This window comes from Ammospiza nelsoni, chromosome 17, assembly GCF_027579445.1.
Source record: "Ammospiza nelsoni isolate bAmmNel1 chromosome 17, bAmmNel1.pri, whole genome shotgun sequence".
NCBI lineage: Eukaryota > Metazoa > Chordata > Aves > Passeriformes > Passerellidae > Ammospiza > Ammospiza nelsoni.
Window position 1 is genome coordinate 10,694,936 of NC_080649.1, and position 18,640 is coordinate 10,713,575.

Below are 18,640 nucleotides of genomic sequence, written 5' to 3' on the forward strand. Positions count from 1 at the left end.
TCACATAGTCCCTCTAAGAACTCAGCTGGCACTGATAGTCCCCCATCCTGTTCTCCTGGAGGAGAGGGTTGGAGGGACATTTGGAGCTTGGCAGCTCAGAGAACCTGAGCAAAGCAAATGGAACAGACTCTGGCTGGGGATGGGACCTGCAGCAGAGCTGCTCCCACCCCAGGACAGCCCCTGCCCCTCTGGGCACAGGCAGGGATCTGCTCCAGGCTCCCAGGAGCTCCAGTGGGCTGAAAACAGCCCCAGAGCCAAAGCAGGAGGAAATCAGGTGATGAAACCTCCACAGCACATCCATGGGCATTGGCAGGAGCTTTGCTGAGCACAGCAAGGCACTGCTCAGAGAGAAAAACCCTTCAATATTAATACTATGATTAAATCTTATGGAGTTTTCTCTAAAGAAGCATTGTGTTTCAGAGTCAGTAAAAGTATTGTAAATGATTGCTGGGAAATGCAGGGCACAGGGTGAACCAGGGTTTGATGCCTGAGGGAGCTTCCAGCAGCTCTGGGTGCAGCTCCGCCCAGCCCCAGCCAGGTTCCAGGGAATAGCAAAACTGAAATTCTGTTTGTTTCAGATTTCTTTTTGAATAAGGACAAGGAATGAGATGGGAGTTGTGAGGGTAAAGAGCTGAACTGTCAGCACATGACTTCTGTGATTAGATCAATGAAATGCCAGAGGATCCAGGTCTGGACATAACAAAAATATAGAAATTACAATCATGCTTCATGCTGTGAGGGCAATTAGAAAAGTAACAACATAGGTTTACAAATATTTTCTTTATCTATAATGAGAGAAAAAATGGTAACAAAACAATGTTGTCTCCCTTTGAAAAGACTGAATTGCAATGAAAATGCATTTCAGGATTTTTTTTTCAGCTTTGATGAAGTAAAGCTAGTGGTAAATTGCTACTAGTACAAGTCTTACCTTCCTTTTGATCACAGGAGACTTGTTTTTTAACAGTGAAAATCTAATATATTTGAGTGAACTAACTTAGCAGGGAATTATTGCACTGCTGATTGCATATTTTTATAAATAGGAGTTATTAGTTGTTTTCTGTCTGCTTTAACACTGCCAAATTAATTTAACAGTAGATAAATAATGATAGTAGATAAATAATGACTGTAGATAAATAATGATACATAGTTACAATACAAATGTTACTGTGCGATGACACAAATACCTGTAATCCTAGAAAGGATATTTATGTGGCTGAAATAAGTCATTTTAAGGGTGACTAACACTCCTCCTGGCCATAGATTTCCCCACCAGTCACAATATTCTTACTAATGGTTACAATTTTAAAGAACTCTCAGCAAAACATCCACAAAACCCCACAGAATTTTAACACCAAACATTTCACAGAATGTTCCCACCAAAACTCAGATCTGAGAATTTCTGCAATTGTGTGATACAGTGAATCCTTTTGGCTTATCACACCAATCATATATTCATAACCCATAAGAATAAGCCCATAAAAATGGGTTTGTGTTGCTATTTTTCCTTACAAAGGAGCTCCTCCAGGTCCATGTGCAGCAGCTGGTCCCAAGGGATGCAGCCAGCAGGCAGAGCCAGGCTGGAACATTCTGGCAGGGGAGCAGCTGCTGCCTCACTTTCCCTGCAGGATCAGCAGGCTCCAGCCTGGGAGTCCCAGGCTGCTCTGGCCATGGCTGATGCCCTCTCTCTGTTCCTTCACTGCCAGGTGTCTCCTTGCCCTGCCTGGGGCTCTACTGAACAAAAATCTGCATTTCCACAGCATCACAACAACTGGGTTGCAAAATAACCTTTTGAGATCATCAAGTCCAACCTATGACCTCACACCTCCTCATCATCACCTAAACCCTGGCACCAGTGTCCTGTCCAGGCTTTGATTAAACACATCCAGGGACAGTGACTCCACCCTTCCCTGGGCACACAGTTCCAGTGCCCAATCACCTTTTCAGTGAAGAATATTTTACTTATGTCTAACCTAATTTGTTGTGCTGCTCCAGATATGCCGCATCCTCCTGCTGGTCCCTGGGGTCAGAGGAGGGGACAAACACTTGGGGCTGTCACCAGAGCTGCAGAGAAAGGAGATTTTTGTGTCCCTGGTGCTCTGCAAAGGTGCACAAGAGGGGCTCAGACCTCACCTGGGCACGGAGTGTGCCTCCCACACCATGGCACAAATGGTGCCAGCTCCTGAGCAACACCACAGCTGCTGCTTACACTAAAGAGCTTCTCCATTCAGGATGCACCTGATTGCTGTCCCCTGGCACTGCTGCACACAGTGAGGCTCACCCTGCCATTCCCTGGGGTGCGAGGGCCCAGCAGAGAAGCTGCCAAGGTTGTTCATTATTATAGCCTTTGCTTCTTTGGCTTGGCCAGGGGGAACAGGCAAAATAAGGAATGGGAATGATGGTCTTGCCCAAAAAATGAAGATTTTAATAGCAAACTAACAAACATAGAAAGTGCACAGTTAAGGGACAAGATCTGAAGACCCAGGGGCATGGCAAACACCACAAGGTAAAGGGGTCTTCTGAGGGCAAGGGTCCAACCACAAACACAAACTTGGAGCATGACCTTACATGTGACACGTGCTGAACAAACTGAGAGCAAGAGTCAGAAACCTGACCACATATAGGATAGTTCTATGAACTTATTGACTCCCATGACCTGGCCAGGTGTCCCTTTTCCAGTGTCCTGTTTGCCACAGCCTCAGGTTGATGCTGTCTGTATATGCTACTGAGCCAAACCACCATTTATCCCAGCAGGATAGGACTCCACACTTCAGCTGCCACTCCCCTCACTGAACAGGGCCCTTAAATGCAGTGTCCCAGGATTCATAAAAGCCTTGGACCAGTGCTAGCGAAGGGTTATTGCTATCATCCTATTGCAGGGGTTCCACACTGTTGTCTCCTTATCACAACAGTTCCATACCTTCTTGGTGTTTCTCATGGTCATCCCCTCACAGCACTGACCCTTTCCTCTTCCCAAAGCAGCCACTGACTCCAGTTCCCTTCCCACCCAGCCACCCCACTCTTTTATAGCATCTGCTACTCATTGCTTACACCTGTGGCCTGGTAAAGTCAGGCCTGCTCCTGATCTTTGATAATTTGCCCAGCTGCAACTCCTTAGGGAGTTTAAGATTACTCAAGAAAGATTCCTTACTACACTATCTATCTTTATTTTCTTATATTCTATCCCCCTCCAGGTTCTCTCTGCACTGGCTCTCCTGGCCCTGAAGGGAAGGCAGTTTGGATGTTGGTTTGGCAGAGGCTGAAGGTACAGCACAGCTGCAGCCACAACTTGGTGCTGGAGCCAATGCTGGTCATGGCAGGGCCATCAGTGCTCTACAAATATGGCTCTGGGAAAGTTTTCTTCTTAATCATCTCAGTATCTACTAAAATGAGAATTTTCATGGCAATTAAGACTAATTAAAATAAATAATGAATGATAATAAGAAGCCAGCATGATCTATTTCAATGCAATGAAGTAGAAGGTTTTACTTATTACTCATTATGGCCTAGTTAAATATATTCATTTATCTGGAAATGTAAAAGCCCATATTCCAGGAGGATTGCTACCTCACAATTTTTATCTCCTTTCTTCCTCTCTTGAAAAGATAAATGCTGTTGTACTCAATCTCTTTGAAAAACGGCTGAAGAAAAAGCCAGGAATAATTAGATCTGATGGGGCTGGCTGTAAACATTTTCAGAGAAAAATAGAATCCCCTTCAGAAATCATCAAAGTAATTATTACACTACAGGAGCTCTAAGCTTGAGAATGAAGTAAGAGAAGAGTATTTGTTTTGGAGGTTATTCTATTTTGGTCAGAAATTGCTGCATAGCCTGTTTCTTATTTTCCTTTATTAATGTTCTTTGCAGCATGGTATTAATCTCCACTAAACAGTTCCTTCTCAGTTTGCTCTTTGCTGTTCAAAACAAACTGCACCTGTTTTTTCTCACAGGTCATTGTCAGATATTGTGTTGTCTTGATTACAGATGGGTTTTTGAGTGCAGGGTCTCTACCAGAGCCACAGTGACTCCCAGGGCTGCTGCTGGGGCTGAGGATGCTGCAGGGCTTGGGGTGAATGTGGGGCTGGGGCTGCAGGATGCCATCAGCAACATCTGCAGGCAGCTGTGCAGCCCCAGCACCCAGCAGTGCCTCAGTTCCTGGCTGTGGCTGCAGCTCCACACACAGGGACAGCCAGAGGAGCCATGGAATGAGCTTTTCTCCCAAGATCAAGAGATTTCAAGGTTGCTCAATTCAAAATACATTTTTTTAATGTTATGAACTCTCTTACAAAATGTGTTTACAAGGTAGTGCCAAATATTCAGCACATTTCTGATATCAAGGACTCCAGGGCAGGTTTTTCAAACAAATGACAAGTTCAGCTACCATATTCAGGAGGAGCTGCCTTCAAAACAAATTTCTCAGGACCTTAGAATACAGCCATTTAAAAGTATCTTTAAAGATCAAATGCACTTCTTCTCTCCCCTAATGGTCACATTTAGATAATATTTTGTGGGTTTTGTGATTTCATTCCCACTTGAGCTGAACAAACATGCCCAGACAGACCTGTCTGTCTGAGTCCTTGCTCTGGTATCAAAGGGTCTGTCTGCCTGAGCTTATTGCAACAAATAAAAATCAATGCATTTTAAATGGAAAATCATTTCCACCTGAATTGCTGTAGATACAGATGTGGAAACAACATTAGTCACAGCTTGGTGGATGACAGGCATTTTTGCCTTGCTGCTGCTTTGTGACTAACACTTCATGAGCAAATATCTGCTTTCATGCAAATAGAGAGCCTCAATCTCCCCAAGTACATGGAAACCATCATTGCAGAATGGAAATGACTCACATTAATGTACTGCACTTCATAACAGCCCTGTGAGATACAAAATTGTCAGATGATAAGGATGTGAGGCGCAGAGATTAAATGATTTAACTAACTCCTCTAGACTGCTTTTTGACAGAGCCAGAAAATGAGCTCCAAATTTTTCAGTCCCCATCCAATATTTTAATCTCAACATTAGTAGCAGCAATATTAGAGTAACCTCTCTCCCCAGCACAGTGATAGAGGATGCAATGGGCCATGAGGGATTGCTGCAGACACCAAATCCCCTCTCCTGGAAGGGCTTTGCTTCTTTTCCTTCAATCTGTGCACACCAAGACCAGGCACATAAATACAGAGCAGCAGTGTCAGCCCTCCAGCTCCTGGGCCAAGCGTTAAACAATTTTTAATATGTAGATGAGGCTTTGGCTTTCCTTTGAATCTGGCAGATAGACTTTCAAGAGCACAATGTCCAACAGGATTAGATGGGGCTGGCTCTGCCCTTCACCAGAGGAACTTTCCAGCTGCTCTCCCCTCCCTGCTCCCAGGAGCTCTCTGAGCCTGTCCCAGCCTCACCTTTCCCAGCTGTGCAGCAAATTTTGCGTGACACCGCTGTGTGCCTCAGACCATTTGCCTGCAATTCCCGGGGTCTGTGCCGCATTTCTGGCTGCTTCACTGATTTTTCTGAGCCTTTCCTCCCTCCCTGTTACTTGTGGGGAGGCAGAAAAGCCCCATTACCCTGGAGTTCCCTGTGGTGAGGGGCCTGGCAGCCCCTGCACAGCACAAGTTGTCACAGAGAACCCCTGACGTGTTTGTTTTCAAGCCAGTCATTTGGAAAAATAGATTAAGGCTTTTTTCAGCTGAAATAGTTCTAATTTATGTCTAGATTGGAGTAACAAGTAAACAGAAATGAACCTGCCAGGTACAACCTCTTCAAAAGAGATTCAGAAGCTGGGTTTTAATTGTTTTAGTTCTTAAGCAGCAACCTTGGCTACATAAAACTATAAATCACTGGATTTTAATGACTTATATAATAGTTTTCCACAATGCATAGAGAAAAAGGCAACAGCTAAAACAACTTCAACTGTGGAGCAGCTATTTCTTTATCCCATTTATTTCCACTCTTCAGCAAAATGAATAAAATGTTCCAGACTAGCTTGCTGATATCATATTCAAGCTAACTGAGCTTTTCCACCTTGAACTTTGTATCAGACCAAGAAATATTTGTAGAAACCTTTGGAAAAGAATGTCCTTGTTTCAGTGCATCTACTGAAACTAGCAATGTTCGACTCCAAGAGCCATGGCTCAATCTCACAGCAATTTGAACAATGTTCAAGCAGTATCAGTATTTATCAGCCAGTACAAAACCTGTTTTCTTCTAAATTATTTTAATCAGTGTCAAGATCTCGGTATTTTGCAGCATTGTTGGCTGCAACATCTTCAGAACTGCACTGGTTTGAAGGGCTTTTTTTTTCCTTTTTTCCTCCACTAAATAAGCTGATTTGCTAAACCAGCCCGTTTAAAAGGAGGGTATTGATTCAAAGTTTTTGATGGAAAGGTTTCTGGGGACAGACTAAGAAAAAGAAAAAAAAAAAGAGACTGAATAAAATGTCTGACCCTCTTGAGTTGCAAAATGGGTGCTTTAACTGAATTCTGCTCCAAAAATATGTTTGAAAGTGTGAGTGGAAAGTGGTATGGAAGTAGAAAAAGTAGAATCTACAAAAGATGTCACAAATTGAAATTGCCATTCTTCAGCCATCTCTGCTTCTGGAGGCTGCTATATGTGAACTAAAGAATGACATTATGAATCACAAAGTGCTTAGAATAAAAATATCAAAGAATTCAGATCAAATAAGTGGTAAGTGCCCTCCAGTAAGATTAAATGAAATTCTCTTTTGACAATTACAGTTCAATAGTACAGTAGACATTTTATGTGATTCTATAATAATTTGTGATTTTGCAGTAGATAGTTATCAAATAAATTTTTCTTCTCTAGATAAATTTACTTCAAAGAGATTGTTGCCAAAACACCTTTTTATTTCCTTTATAAAGAACCCCAAAAGATCCATTCATTAGACTTAATCAAATTGTTCAATGTTGAAAAGGAATCAGGAAACAATTCTATAAAATGTAGGATTAGTTATGACTAATAACCTGAACAGAAATTCAAAGTGATGAGCCACTGGTATGTCTCCCAACATGTATGAAACCTCCTGTCTGAAGTGTCACAGCACTTTCAGAATGATGCTGGTTTGGGAGCAAAACTTGCCTTTTAAAAGGCATATTTAAAGACATTTATAAAGAGCATATTTTAAATAAGAAACATTCATTAATTACTTATAGTACAATTTTCTATGCCATAGTCTGTATGGAGCAAGATTTTAAATCTAAACAGTTGAGGAACTTTGTGGTATCCCAGCTTTGTGCCTTTATTCTCAGCTAAATCTGTTTGCATTAGTGGGGTTTGGCTTATCTGGTCAAAACAATTGCATTTTATAGAGGCATCTTTTGTACAATTTCTGGAGAAAAGAAATCAACTTGCAGTAGATTAGAAAGTTTAGGTGTTCAGCACTGTCCATAGTCCAAATGCAGAAGCAGTCTGCATACCAAGGTAGGAAAATATTAATAATTTAGGGAACCCACTCCAAAGACCAAGGTGCCTGCTATTTTTACTGTCACAGGTGAGCAGACTTTGAATAAGTTGAATTCATGCTTAGAAATCTGCTTCAATACTTCAAGATCAGATGGCTGAAATAAAAATATTTTAATCAGCAGTAGGTTACAATGAGCTGTCTTTCATTAGAATAGATGAAGAGGTACAAGTAAGTCAGATCTTACACTGAAATGTCAAATGACAGCTGACATCATTCACCACAGAATTGAAAGCTGCTCATAACACAAGAACAGGAATTTAATTTCAATCTATTTCAATGTAAATTGATCTTTAAGGGCCATTACATAAAATAATCTTTAGAAATGTGGTTCTAAACATGCCCAGGAACAGCTATTGGACTCTTTGCAAATGGCATCTTTACTTGATGGAGGGAAGTTTACATAACCTGATACAAGAGCTGTTCACAGCCCTGGTAAAATCAATGCACAGGGGTGTCACTTTCAACCCAAAAGGTTTTTTAATTTTGTGTATTATGCAGGGACAACAGTGGAGGATCTGATTAAGTTACTGCTTTACCATCTGTAAATAAGGATTCATAGCTACATCCTATGCACACACATCTGCATAATCTATTGCAAAGGCATGTGGAAGCCTGACTGAAAGACAGGAACTCTTATCTCAGGAATCTTTGAAAGGAAATTTTGTTCCTTCTCTAGCATATTCTCACAGTTTTCAAATCTCCTGATTTTTTAAATGAACAGGTAGAAATTATGCATGTTTACACCATGAAATATCTTCCCTTGTTATGTCTTTAACTCAGGTTTGGCTGCATCCCAGTAACAGACCAGGCCTCCCTCCCTGCCCAGGTAATTAGCAGCAGCTTAATTTCTCAGGAGAGAAATCTGTTCTTGGTCAGCACTGGGACCCATCAGGGCATGTTCTCACTCCAGACACAGACAAGCATGTAAGCCTGGAAGACATCAGAGGAATGGCTGTCATATATTGTTCTGAAAACTTAGCAGGAAGCCCTTGTTTACCTCCCAAAATTAACAGAGAAGAGCCCCTGGTGGCTCTATCACGCTGCTGGCAAATAGAAAGAGAAAGGAGAAAATAAATCTGCCCTGCATGTGCCTGGCATTGTGCAATTCAGAGCTGAAAGCAGAGGCAGAGGCAGCAATGAACCGTCAGGTCACAAACGAGATCTAAACGAGACCCACTGCTGGCATTTGTGACTTGCAGCATACAGAAAAAGAGGACAGAAATGACACCAGTCCCTAAGACAGCTCCCAATCTGCTGGATCTGGCCAGCAAGCTGATCCTTGGATGGAGGCCACAGCTCCCTGCCAGAACTCTGAGTCCTTGGCACTGCCCCGGCTGGGGCACCCTTGGGATGGGGCTCGCTGCACAGAGGGGCAGGACAGGGCAGGCAGGTCTGTCTGTCAGTCCTGCTGCAACCCTGCAGGGCAGAGAGGTCTGTCTGTCAGTCCTGCTGCAACCCTGCACAGCAGAGAGGTCTGTCTGTCAGTCCTGCTGTAACCCAGCACAGCAGAGAGGTCTGTCTGTCAGTCCTGCTGTAACCCTGCACAGCAGAGAGGTTTGTCTGTCAGTCCTGCTGTAACCCAGCACAGCAGAGAGGTTTGTCTGTCAGTCCTGCTGTAACCCAGCACAGCAGAGAGGTTTGTCTGTCAGTCCTGCTGTAACCCAGCACAGCAGAGAGGTCTGTCTGTCAGTCCTGCTGTAACCCTGCACAGCAGAGAGGTCTGTCTGTCAGTCCTGCTGTAACCCTGCACAGCAGAGAGGTCTGTCTGTCAGTCCTGCTGTAACCCTGCACAGCACAGAGGTTTGTCTGTCAGTCCTGCTGTAACCCTGCACGGCACAGAGGTCTGTCTGTCAGTCCTGCTGTAACCCTGCACGGCACAGAGGTCTGTCTGTCAGTCCTGCTGTAACCCTGCAGGGCAGAGAGGTCTGTTTATAGGTCCTGCTGCAGCCCAGCCCTGCTCACACAGCCCAGGCTGGCAGCCCCAGCCGTGCCCAGGTGCTCTGGGAGCCCTTTGGCAGTGCCCTGGGCAGGGCTGTGGGATGGCAGCAGCCACAGCTCCTTCCCCTGGCTGCCCAGGAGGGGATGGTGCTGCTGCCATGGCCACATGAGCAAACACGCTCAGGCTTCCTCTGGGATGTCCAGGTTTTGCCAAGTTATCTCTGACAATCCCAAACATTGTTTACTGAAAGGCTTCTCTCCTCTGAGCACTCTGATTTCTCATCCTGAATTAGAGTCCAGTTAAGAGTAATTTTACCATCCATGAGTGTTTGCTTCTGCCATTAATGCCTTGTGTGGCAGTTTGTCAGATGCTTTCAAATTAGTAATTTTTAAGTCCCAATCATCTGCTTTGTTCCACTTCTCTGGCATAACTGCAATTCAGGGATCAAATAACAGGAAATCGTGAAAGGCAAGGCTTGTGATGCTTGGAGATGAATATTGTTTTAGGGATGTTGTGCATATCCACAGTCACCCAGACAATAAATGAAAGCCAGTTGCTGGATGTTTGGAGCAGAAATCAGTCATGAAGAACTGAAACACTGAAATAAAGATTTCACCAGTGCTATTTTCATTAATTTGCTTTTTTAAAGAAATTATAAAGGGAACAAAGAACAAAGCAAGAGAGGGAATATTAATTTAGAAGATTTCAGACTGTACTGAAAAAATAACAGAGTGGTGTGAAAGACTGATAAAGGCTGAGCTTGTACAGCTCCAGCACAACAAGCTGTGCAATAGAAGACACTGAAACACAGAGTAAACCAAATAACCATGCAGGAACAACACATCCAGCAGCAAAGTGATCTGCAGAACAGCAACAGAGATTATGCTTAATGAAAACAGGGGAGGATGGAAAGCAGGAGAAGGATGAGAGGCAGAATAACACATTCACCTCTTAGACTGTTTTAGTCAAATCTGAATTGCTAACAGGGAGAGGGGAGTCATTCTCTGCCTCATTCATCACCATTCCTGCCATGCTCATAGCCTGTTTTAACTGCTGTTACAATAATTGAACGAATGAGGCTGTTTCCAAAACACATTTGATGTGTTGGTGCTGGAAGTTGAACAGCAACAACCCAAACGAGCTCACTCAAAAATGGAGCTGCAGAGAGGGAGGGCAAGGGCCCAGCCCAGCCCAGCATAGCCCAACACAACCCAGTCCAACCCAGCATAACTGAACCTGGTCCAGCTCATCCCATTATCCCATCCCATCATCCCATCCCATTATCCCATCCCATCCCCATGCTGACTCCTGCTGGCCACCTCCACCTTCAGCAACAGGATTTCCTTGTTCTCCATCTCTTTTTCCCGGTTCTAAACCCCAGGAAGCATCAGGTGGGCAGATAGGATCTCTGGGGGGCTTCTTTGGCTTATTTAATTTTTTTTTCTTTTGTTTTCTCCTTCTTCCCCCCCTGCCTGCCCTGCTCTCACAAACAAGTCCATGTCACTCAGGTGGCAGCTGCAGCCCCCCAGGCTGGTTCACAAGGGAAAGGGCAGCAACCCTGTTAACCTCTGCTTCTGTCACCTCCTGTGATAAGGGTGCTGCCACAACCCAGCACAGTCTAAAACAAAGAAGCTGAAGTTTTTGGGTTTGTGTGGGAGGTTTCTTGTTTGCTTGTTGTTTTTTTCCTTAATTGAAAACACTGCATGTGAAGCCACCAGAAACTAATGGAAACCTTTGAAATCTCTGCAATATTATAGACAAGAAATGAAGTCCAGGGAATGCTCACAAGTTGTGCTGACATTACTTTGTGCACTGGTTTTCATCTGTTTACTGATGCTCTCTGTTTTGTTGATGCCCTTTCCACAGTGTGATTCTGAACAGAGGAAATCTCCAAGCACCCCAGGGAAAAACTCTGAAGACCGTAGATTTCAAAAAGCTTTTGTAAAATCCCTCTCCCACCTTACCAAATGCTTTTTACGAGTCTATTAGCTTCATTAAAGAGTCAAAAGAAAATCCATCAGCACACAGTTTTCTCTCTAGTGATTCTGAGATATTTATGGACTTGAAAGATGCACATTTAGGACACCCCAGACAGTGATAAGAATGTATAGACTTAAAACTCTCTATATTTTTTCCTTCATGAGTTAGAAAGAATTATCTAGTTTATACCTATTAACTGGTTGATATCAATTAACTAATTGATATTTATTAATTGGTCCTACAAAACACAGTAATTTATGCTCTTTTCCAAATCATATTTAGTTTTAGCCAAGTTTGTAGCAGCTACTATGGCACCTTCTGGGAGAGAAAGGTTTTTGCTGTGTCTCAGCAATGCTGCCTCAAGCTACAAGCACAGAACCAGTGAGGGCTCTCCAAGCAGCCTGTTAACTTTTGGCATTAAATCCTCCCAACTTCTAAAGATTAACTCTTCTCCAAAGGTGACTGTGCCACCAGTGAAGGGCATCTGTGATTAAACCAAGAAACACTGCTTGTCTGTGTGAGCTATGGGTAGGAGAGCAGAGCACATGGGAGATTTATGGATTTTTCTCATTTCCCATGTGCCAGTTGCCAGAAGCAAGAAAGGTTCAAGAGAAAACACCCTGGCCTTTGCCAGGCAAATGTGGGATGGGTTCTGCAAATGCTGAGCAGCTGTTTCTAGACAAGAAAGACAGGAAAGAGCTGTGCTCAGCTCTTTCACTTTTTGGATCAATGGATTGTACAGAGGAGTGATCTGCTTCACAATGTGGCTCTAGAGCAAAATCAAAATAAGTATTTGACCCAGTGTTAACTGGGGAAATTGTTAGCCCCTGTCTCAGAGAAGGCATTGAGGACACCTCCTGTTTATCAGCTCCTCCATGTTTGATCATGTGGATATTTATTTGTTGGTACAATTGTTTCCAGTTTCCACAGGGTTGGGAACATGGGGCTCTGGCTAAGCTGACAGCACTAGTGCATTTTTCCTCCTCTGAGCTCACATAATTGCAGCCTGTGACATTTGCAGTCCCTTGGCAAATAATCTGGCATGCTTCACAACTTCCTCTTTAAGAAGTGCTCAGCTATATTGAAACATAAATATATCATCTTCCATTCACATGAAGTCTGTCATCGAAGCAAATCCTGTAATGGCTGAGGGATTTTACTGGGAGCACAGATCTCTTGACATTTATGCCCTGTATGAGCAACTTCACTTACATGGATATGCAGACACCTTTTAGGCTGCATTAACAGCACAAAGAGGGACTTTGCAGGAGGGAGGAAACACAAGTTAAGTGACAGGAATCATCTTGGCAGCACAGCATCCTGCTATTGCCTAAAGTGGATTTCATGTGGTTAATCCATGGTAAGAATATTCATTTTAATGCTACTTTGAGGATTTGAATGACAGCAAAGGATCTTAATCACTTATTTGTCACTGGGAGACAAATTCCCTGCCTTGCACCTTCCCTGCCCCGAGGGGACACTGCAGCTCAGCCCAGCAGCTCCAGCAGGGCAGCCAGCGCTGCTCTCTGCACACCTGCACGGCCACACTGTCACAGACATCTTCTAGGGAAAATCCTTTCCTTAGGGTTTTTCCTCCTGAGAAGCTGAGAGGCCTCAGGAACAAAATGCAAACAATGGTTATCTGCTGCTGTGGAATGCAACAGGTGCATCTGGGATTGGCCCGTGTTCGTTGTTTCTAATTAATGGCCAATCACAGTCAGCTGATTCGGACAGAGAGTCTGAGCCACAAACCTTTGTTATCATTCCTTTTTATTCTATTCTTAGCTAGCCTTCTAAGGAAATCCTTTCTTCTATTCTTTTAGTATAGTTTTAATGTAATATATATAATAAAATAATAAATCAAGCCTTCTGAAACATGGAGTCAGATCCTCATCCCTCATCCTCAGATCCCTGTGAACATGGTCACACCAACAACCTGGTGCTCAACCACTCACCCCTGCCAACCTGTTTATTTTACCATTTCTGCCACAAATTGCTGCTTGAAGGGCTGCATCAGAGCAAATCCTCAAATGACATTAGCCTTGTGTCTATTTAAAGACTGAAATAGGAACAAACTTGTAATGTCATGCACCAGGGACAAGGGCCAAGGTCATTTTAGAGGGAGCTGCTCCAAGCATAGACATAATTCTAATCTCAATTAACTCTTATAGTGCATATCTTAATGATTAAAGTGCTGAAGTTTTATTGTAATCACTAGTATTGCAAGGAAAAAAATAATATCATTAAACTCTTTGCTGTGATAAGTTGTTACAATCTTACCAGGAGAGATTTTTAATCTACCTGCAGCAGTAATCAGAAAGAAATTCCAATTTTTAAAATGAGCTTTCACCTCACTGGAAATGAATTTCAAAGCAGCTTTGCAAGTTCCACTGTTTTCCCTTGGTCCCTAAGTAGAGAGCAATTATTGATTGAATTAATTTCTGAGGAAGACAGGTCAAGTTTCAGGTTAAACTGCATCTTGTAGGAAATGTAGTCTCATGCAAAAGAAGAGACAGAGAGGGATTAGCAGCTTACAATTCACTTTCCTAGAGGTACGTGCTCTGTGTCAGCACTTGCTCACCATAAATCTCTGTGGCTGGTGTGTAGCAAACTCCATTTAATTCCTTGTTGATTTAGAAAATATGAATAACACTCTCACTTCTCATGGAAGCACAGCTTCCTCAGGAGGCCTTTTCTGATCAAAGCTTCTCCTGTATCACAGAGGCTGCAGGGGAGGAAAGTGCCCTGGGACAGGGGCTGCCCCAAAGCACCCTCAGGCCCTGGAGCCCCTGGGCTTTGTGAAGCCCCTGAGCACAGCCTGAGGTCCTGCTCCACCCCTGTGTCCCACAGCCCCACTGCCCATCATTCCATGGAAACCAGGAGCTTCACAGGCAAAAACTTCAACCCGAACCTGTGTTTTATCATTAAGAGTATGAATGGGATCCTATGACTGCAAAGTGTTTAGGTCATGTTAGGTTTCAGTGCAGCATGTTCACTACTTGATTTCTGAAGGCAGTGGCAGGAATTAATGAGAATCCTCTGAGCATTATTGACACCATTATTGATACCATTGGCAGGTGATCTAATAATCCATGTGACATTCAGAGTTATAGCAAAAAGTGTAAAGACTTCAGTAGGGCTGTCCCTGGGCTGAAATCTGGAGGCCAAATACAAAGGCTGGGCAAATGTTCCTTCTGTAGGTGTAGGTGTGTGAGACCCACAGGTAAAACACTGTAAAAACAGCCTTTGACTTTTTATTACCTTTTTTCTTTCTCAAAGTACATTGCACCTATTCTCTAGGGCTCAGAACACATCCAAACAAGAGTGTCCATTTATACTGCTGAAGGGACAAATTCCAGTGAAAAGGGATCACTGTGCCTTTGGAGAAACTGGTTCTTTTAAACCTTTCTCAGAACTCGGGAAAATTGCATCTCTTGGTTTTCATTTCTGACCCTCAAAACAGTCTGCTCTGAAAAACAGGGATTTGGGAAGACATCCTCATTCCTGGATGTATTCTCTAAGTTTTCTTTCTTGACTAACCATAATCCAGCAATTTTAGAAGACCTTCTTTGCTTATCTTTCTGCTGTGTGTCTCCTCTCAGAAGGATATATAAAAAAAAAGTCTGAAGAAGACAAGCTGCCTCACCCACTGCCATTATCCCTCCAGAAGCCAAGATAATACCAGCATCAAGGAAAAGCACTTGGAATTCAGGTGGCTGAATGTATGTAGGAAATCAGCAGCTGTGGACAAGCAGAGGCTCCCTAAGAGAGAAACAGAGGGGGGTCCTGAGCACAGACACCCCTCCCTTTGGGCCAGGGGAAAGGATTACAACAGGGTTACCCCTCACACCTGCCAAAAACAAAGTGGGAAGGGCTGTGAGATATTTATGTACCTGAAGTCATGGTTCTTGTACTCGCTAGGCCCCAGTGTAGGGAGTTATAGGCAAATATTACCAAAATATCAAGCTGTCTACTGGAAGAGGATGTTGAGTCAGTCTCCAAGCCATATTTGGAGCTATTAAATTATGGAGTAGCACTGATGTTATCTGCTGACATTTCATTCAGCAGAAAAACTTACTTAAGGAAAGGAGTAATGCTGCAAAAGCCATCAAGGTCAGCGTGACTGGAGACCTGCAAGGGACAGTGTGGGTGCAGTGTGGGGTGCCAGCTTCCCGTGGGTCACGTGGAAGGATTTCTATCACAGAGATAGCTCTGAATTTAAATTGAGTCCATCTGACAGGGACAATAGCACCTGGGAAACCCAGCAAGGTGGGAGCTGGGAGGCCCCATCAGCCACACAAACTCCGGCAGCCACCTGCAGAGGGAAGCTGGCAGTGCATTCATCTGTGCAGATCACAGCAGCCCACACTGAGCTGCTTTTTATAACCAGCTCCAATCCAGGTCGCCCACTTCCTCCTAACAACCTGAGCTTTCTGTTTTCTCTCTTTTCTCTTCCCACTTTCCTGCTCCAGACTGAAATGTGCTGTGCTGCCACAGATCCAGTTTGGAATCAAAGCAGAGGCCGTTCCTGCCACGTGCACATCAGAGCTCCACAAAGGCAGGGAGATGAGGGAGCAAAGCTGATATGACAACAAAGAGCAACATCAAATCCAACAAGCCAGTGGGGATGGAAGCGATCAGAGGCAGACACTTTAAAATGCTCTCTGCAGGTGTGAGTTAGACGTGTTGAATGTTTTGACTCCTGAGGGCTGGCACTACAAACATTTTGAATTATAGCCACTTTAAATGCCACAGGAACCTCTCAGCCTGACTCTGAAAACCCATGAATTTAGGATGCACACAGAATGAACCTTCAGAAGCATCTCTGCTCCTTAACTTTTAGAAATTAAATCTCCTAGACAATGAAAGATTATTTTGGATCTATTGTTTTACAGAGGATGTGAAACAACTGGGCAGAGCTTCCCTAGGCCCTCTGAAGTTTAAGGCACCTCAAAGCCCAGAGTTAATATTCCAGTCCAGTTTAATGCTGTGCCATGGAGGGTCACAGCCCCAGCTGTAATCTTTCATGCTCCGCACCGTTTGTGCTGTACCACAGCCCTGAGCTGAGTCCTTGCTCTGACAGGACGGGGTTTTATCAGTGCTCTCAGACCTTTGGTGTGCTGTGTGCTTGTACAGAGCAGGTTCCCTGTACCCCACACCTCACACAGAGCTGCCCTTCATGCAAAGTGCCAGTCTAAGGAGCTCCTGTGCTCTCAGGAGAAATTGCTGTGCTGCCTACACTTGCACTACAAACCTGGTTATTGTAGCTGTTACAACCTGTACAGACAGCCAGGCTCAGTTACCCCCTAAGGAGAAAAATCATCACAAGGAAGGGTTGACTCATGCTGCCTTATAATCTAATTATAATTAATATTTTTTAAAAATAGTTATTTACTATTTTTTACTTCTAACACCATTATTTCCTTTAAATCAGCATCTCTTGTAGTATCACATACCACGGATCTCAAATGTGAAGTTGAATGTTATCTTCAGCTATAGAAACAGCAGCCTAAAAAAAACCAAGTTCCTAAATAGATCAGGAATTGTGTACGTGCTAATGGCAAAGACATCCAAGCACGTTAGACACAGCATGCTTGCAGTGATACAAGAGCTCCATTTACAGAAGTATAATTTCCTTTGATAACTTTTGCAGAATTATTTCCTACCCTAAAAGTGATAAAAACACATTTGAGACCTCCAAAATATTTATGTTGTTACCCATAAGGGAACAGATGAGCTGAATGGAAGTTTGCATGCTTTCAATTCCTAGTTGTAGCACTATTGTATTATTAAAGAGTTCTTTGAGAACTTCTTTGTGCTTTTAAAAGAAAGAATATGAAGAACCTTACTTACGATATGCAAGTTTTTATTTCAAGCATTCCAATTTTTATTCAATGAAGTTGAAAGGTAAATACTGAGTAGTGTTCCATGGTTTTCTCAATTTAATACAAGGTGAAAAACCTGACTCATTGAGGAAATGGAAAGCTCCTTACAATTAATATCCTTGACCCCTCTGTGCTGACTGTCTTGTAATAAACCTGCCACTGACCCCAAAGTGAGCAGTTCTCAGTCTCTGTGCAGAATTCTACAAGCCAATTTTCCACTTACAATACTCTGCTGCTAATTTAATTCTTATCTAAGCTCACATAGTAGGATTATATGGATTATAACTGTGAGAAAAATGTAATTTCAAACCTGTGGAAAGGGTGAGGGATAGCAGGAACAGAAGTACTCCAGGGAACTAATGTTTGGTGTTACTTCAAGAGAAGGCCTGGCACAAGAACATTTTCTTTATTCGAATGGTTTCTCCTATCCTCTATCAAAAGACTGATTTGGTTCAAATTCAAGCATTTCTCACCATCACTAGAGGTGCTGAGAGGTTACAGCTCTTAGACAAACCTTGCTGCAGCTTCCACTGCACTGCCAGGCTGGGCAGGAGTGGATAAAGACACAGATTCCTCTGGTTTCCCAAACCACAGAGAGGCATGACCACCTCTGCACACCCTGCTGCCAGCCAGCCACCCTGTGCTGTATTGTGGCAAGGTGCTAGAAGGGTTTTTGTTCCATATTTACCCAGTTATTATTCTGAACTGCCCCTAACTGCCCAGGAAGGTTTGCACTGTCCCAGCTCACTCGTGCCCCAGCAGCCCATGCCAGTGCCACATCACACATCTTGCAACATGCCACCCTATGTGCCCATGTTTTCCTAGGAAAGAGTATATTCCGGAGCATGTTTGACAACTTTGAACTTTACCTAAACAAAATTTTTAATTCACGTTTGTAGCTTGTTCTCATCAGCCTTTCCTTGTCCTCCCTGCCAGAGCTGCCTCTCCATTCCATGGATGAGCTGCCAGAGTATTTCTGCATTTTCAGACTCATCACCCCTCCCCTGGTAATTATCACACCAATATCAAACTCAGACTCCACTTTTCTACATTTCCAGCTGGCTCCTATCCAGCTCCTTGCCACCTGTCTCTGACCTCCTACAAGCCCTGCTCCCTCTCCTCCAGTGCTGTCCCTGCTGAGGCTGACAGTGACTCCTTGTAGATCTCCCCCACCACAGCACCAGTCTGACCCTGGCTATCTCCTCTTGTCACCTGATAATTCTGACCTCATGAAAAAACTGAATCTGCATGTTCCACATGTTTAATTGCTGGCTAATGGTCCATAAAATTTATTATAAATATTTTAAATCTATTATTTTTCATTATACATGTACACACACCATTGTACTCAGTTAATTCTAGAAA

General features: G+C 43.4%; 1 long non-coding RNA gene across 1 annotated transcript in view; it reads right to left on the reverse strand.

The window, feature by feature from the left end:
- Window positions 1-14,935: 14,935 nt before the first annotated feature.
- Window positions 14,936-18,640, reverse strand: part of LOC132081218 (uncharacterized) — a 33,012-nt gene continuing 29,307 nt past the window's right edge. Inside the window, exon 3 of the long non-coding RNA XR_009419650.1 lies at window positions 14,936-15,152. This is a non-coding gene — a long non-coding RNA (uncharacterized LOC132081218). The remainder of the gene's footprint in view (window positions 15,153-18,640) is intronic.